Genomic DNA, 4,753 nt, shown 5'->3' on the forward strand with positions numbered 1-4,753 from the left:
TAGGTGGTTTGGAAAGGACAGAAGAATTAGCTGACTTTGTGATGTGCATAGACAAAACTTCCGCAACATACGGTATGCAAATCATTGCTGAAAAAGCATAAATTATGAATAATAACCAACAGGTCTTTAAAAGGGACATCCGTATTGGAGGCAAAAAGCTGACAAGTGTCAGTAGATTTAAATACCTTGGAGCTATTATCTCAGATGAACTACTTGCCAGACTTGCACAGTCCACAGCAGCACTTGCAAAACTCAAAACAAGCTGGAAAGACAAAGACATAGAATCTTGGACGCTGACTGCAGCACTAGAGAAGAGGATTCTAGCAATGGAATTGAGAAAGATCATACTTACAAAAAACTGCATCACAAATGAAACAATTAAAAACAGAATTAACCCAGCAATTCGACCCCATGATGACCTGTTAACTACTGTAAAAAGCACATTCTTAAACTCTATGGCCATATCACAAGGTCCTCAGGGTGCGCATAAAACTTTCCACCAGGGAACAGTGCTAGGAAAAAGAAGATGCAGAGAAAGCGATGGGAAGACACATACAAGAATGGATGGGCTGTCATTGAATGAAATTTTATCCAAGACAAAAGACAGAGAGGAATGGACAAAGACGGTCAAGACGGTCAACAGATTGTGTGGTGCCTCTACAGTTCAACAAACTAAGGAATAGGTGAAGGTGATTCATATATTTCAGGTCATTATAGATTTCTAATCTGAGTCTATTTTTAAGAGAGATAGATATATTACTACACTATAACTACTACACTACTAGTAACTAAAGAGTAGTCTAGAGCCTATAGATATACTCTATAAATCTGTAAAGTATCATCGCCTTCAAATGATGACAATCTATATTAGGCACTGTCACTACTATTTCATTGTTTTTTAAATGACATTGACCACATAGGGTCCTGGCACCTAGGGTTTTGATTCTAATAGTGGCTATATGTAGATCTAAATAATTTGAGTAATATGTTAAAGAGTTACAACTGCAGGATAAGGTTTTAAACATATTTTAAACTACATTTAGATTTGAGACTCAACAAGAAGTAACAAAAAACAAGCAATATATATGTTTAAAATATATAGATCTTTGATAGATCTATGTCTATAAATACTAAAATACACTATATAATTATATATTTATATCATAGTTATAGGTAGTTCGATAAAAAATTCAAACTCACAATATACTAATAAAACCTATATGGTTGAATAGGGCTTGAAAAAATATTTCCAACCATACTAAATTTATCATTGTATGACAAGTGGAAGGGGAGATATTAATTTTTATTTGAGAGGAGGAAAGTCTTGATTTTTTAGATCCATGTCATTTCTGTTCACTACCGGAAGTTGAATCAAACTGGGAAATAGGTCAAGAGTATTTTTTTGTTTGTGCTGCCAATTTATCTAATTTTGTGACAAGAATGATCCTCAATTTTTTTCTAAGTTTGTTTTGAGTTTCTCTTTATTGCATGTAACATTGAATCAATTTTGAATGTATTGATAGGATTAATAATTATTATTTAAAGAAATATAAGTGTACTCTTAATGAATATATAGTAAAACACTATTTGTAATTGAAAAGTACTTATGTTTGTTAAAAATTCATTTTGAAAGATTTAAATCTTGAAAGAGAATTTTTTTTTTTATTTAAGTGTCTGGTATCTATACTTTTAAAGTATGAATTAATTATTATGCTGAAAATATTATTTAAAAAATTGAAAAGTAATGCTTTGATTTTAAGTAATTTTTTAAGAATGAAGTAAATAATTTTTAAATCTATATCAAATCTGCAACACAAGTTAATGAAGAACATAATTAATATTATGAAAAAAATAGATGCATTCTAAATATTAATACCTAATGCATGATTTTATATAAGAAAAATGTCTAGATATTCTATTTTATGGGTTGATTATTAATCAAAATAGATTTTTTTTATTGCAACAAATGTTTGTTGTTGTTTTTTTTGGAAATAAAATAGCATATTTACAATCATCACTTAGACATCAGCAAATCAATCAAATAAAATTAAAATACATTTAAGGAAATGTAAAATAGTATCACAGTTAAAGAATAATTATAATCTCAGCATCATCCATAATTTTTCTAATAGGCTATGGGTAATCTCACAGATTCTTAGATTATTTGCTGTTGTAAACAATATATTTTCTTTAAGAATAGGCACACCAACATCTTTCAAAGCAGCTTTTATTCATTTGCCATTTCATTTCTTGCTCATCTGTCCACACTAAATTAATTTAATAATAATTTCCCCACATCTTTTTCTTGCTAAACAAAAAGAAAATGTATCTCTTGCTCATCTCTTTTTTAGTGCAATAATAATTTCCCAACATCTTTTTCTTGGTAAACAAAAAGAAAATTTATCTCTTGCTCATTTCTTTTTAGTGCAAAGATAATGCAAGCGTTGTTGCCATTGACTTTTGTCTTACCATCTAAAAATAGCCATTTTAGCATTTGGTGCTTTTCATGATAATAAATTAAAAAACCTAAGATTCTTTCAGCCCAAGTATTGTGGTGAAGCACATTTTTTTATACATACTAATGGGCCTGATAAATCCTTTTGTAATGAGAAACTCATTAATATGCCCAGTGTAGACTGAGGTATAGTTTGATTTAAAAATTGAGTGGAGTTTACTAACAGTAGAGATATCATGGTTTGATAATTAATTTAGAGGACAACTAAAAGCATTAATCTGAGAGTTAAATAGAAACTCTGGTGCATCTAGCAATTTTTAATGCAGTGTAAAGTGTCCTTGATGTTTCACCTAAATGTGAAAAACAAACCATAGTATTGCCTTTAAAAATGTAATTCAATTTCTTATATTTTTGTATTTAACAATAATAGCTATATAATATTTTAATAAAAAAATCTTAAAATTAATAGTAATAAAATATAATAATAATAATAGTAAAAAAAAAATTATAGTGAAATAATAATAACCTAACTAGAGTAGTTGATAATTATATGATGCAAACAAAGCTTAAATTCTATGAACACTACCAATGACTAGTGGTACAAACTTATTTAAAAGATAACTAAGAATTTTTAAAAATTGTATAGATTACATTAAATCATATATTGTATTGAATTGGAATAATTAGAAAATTATTTAACCTTATGTAAAAATAATTAATTTTATATTTAGATTAATCAATTGCTTTTAAAAAGAAATTATTCAAATCATAGATGGTTATAAATAGGGGGCCGATTGAGATGGATTTAAATACGTACTGACAGTGATGGATGTATATATGTTTTAGCAAAGCTCTTGTTTTCATGGATAATTTTGTTTCTGCCAACTTGTCCAAAAATATAGTGTTCAGTGCTGAAAAATGTCAACTATCGATAATTGGTCACATATTTGAGTGAATCGAGAGGACTTCACTCGAAGACGTTTTTCTAATTAAATCTGATTGAAAATATGCTTCTAAGTTATCAATTACGAATCTTTAAGTAATTACCCAGATGAGCCTTTTTTAAAAAGTTTGAAATTCGGATTATTTCAATTGACAAACATAAAAACAAAAAATATGCAGTCATTTGATCTTCATTTTAATAAAAACAAGCCAACACTGGAATAATCGGGACATGCCATTTGAAAATATTAACATTCTAGAGCACATTGAGCACAAATTTTGTACAAAAAAAAATAAAAATGTAATTTTACTATGAAATTCAAAATACCAACGTTTATGGACCTATGCAGGTTTTATATGAAAAATGGAATACTACTTCCGGTGTTTATACGCGGATTTCGAACTCACTATAGTTAATTATATCTCAAACATAATTATAAGAATATTTAGGAATAAGTCAATGATGGTAATAGTTTAGATGCCCAGATACCTAAACCGGCCACCATGTTTTCTAGTCTACAGACAGATACACACCACCGCTGATGTGTGATGATGATCACTTGGTAAGTTGGTCTGAAAATCAAAAGACTGGACGTCACTGGACTTGGACACTTGACTGACTTGAATAACAATAAACTTTATAAACTAGACTAGATTATAGACGTCATCTAGATCTATATTATAGTATACATAATTATAACTTAAGATCTAGACCTACACTCTAGAATATATACATTCTCAGTATATCATCTAATCTACTAATGACTTCGGGTTGTTCATAGTCATATCCATGATACTGTGTGTGAATGCGTCCTTGGTTTCGATATATTTTTTTCGCATCTCAATAGTGTTGCCAACTCAAAAATATATCTAGACTCTAAATACTATTATATAGTATTACATAAATATTTTGTTTCGGACATTCCTTCAAATTATGAAAATAATTACATTTATAGGAAGACGGTGGATGGCAGTTGACAGGGTTCAAACCCGGAACCTTTTAGACCACCGAACGTCAGTCCAGACGAAATATGTCATTCTAACACACGACCAGGCAGCCCTCCAGTTCCAGTACACCGAGTAGATCTATAATAATGACAAAAATAAACAATCTATTTTCTAGGTCAGTGTTTCATGTGTTCCACGTTTTCCGAATGGTATTTATCTAGATTTGCACATGTGTTTATGTGTGTACGTAGACAGTAAAAGTAGCAATTTTGTTACCTACAGCAAGGAGACCCTTTATTATTTCTGTCAAAAGTTTGACTGCTTATTATGTCACCAATCTCGAGAAGAGCCCCCCCCCAAAAAAAAAAGAGAAAGAAATAATATATTATAAAGTTGTAGACCATACAA

At 29.6% G+C, this 4,753-nt stretch overlaps 1 protein-coding gene across 8 annotated transcripts in view; it reads right to left on the reverse strand.

Moving 5' to 3' along the window:
* The window catches only part of LOC106054269 (polyglutamylase complex subunit TTLL1-like), a 24,333-nt gene extending 19,845 nt beyond the window's left edge, over window positions 1-4,488 (reverse strand). Inside the window, exons 1-2 of one of the 8 annotated variants that reach the window (XM_056043559.1) lie at window positions 4,346-4,488; window positions 186-262 (exon numbers count right to left, since the gene is read on the reverse strand). The gene's annotated coding sequence lies outside the window, so the exon portion shown is untranslated. Of the gene's footprint in view, window positions 1-185; window positions 321-1,200; window positions 2,328-3,931; window positions 4,053-4,115; window positions 4,265-4,345 lie in introns of those variants that run through there. The other 7 variants (XM_013210061.2, XM_056043557.1, XM_056043558.1 and 4 more) reach the window with 7 other exon arrangements.
* Between the last annotated feature and the right edge of the window lie 265 nt (window positions 4,489-4,753).

The sequence above is a fragment of the Biomphalaria glabrata genome, chromosome 10 (assembly GCF_947242115.1).
Source record: "Biomphalaria glabrata chromosome 10, xgBioGlab47.1, whole genome shotgun sequence".
NCBI classification, from domain to species: Eukaryota; Metazoa; Mollusca; class Gastropoda; family Planorbidae; genus Biomphalaria; species Biomphalaria glabrata.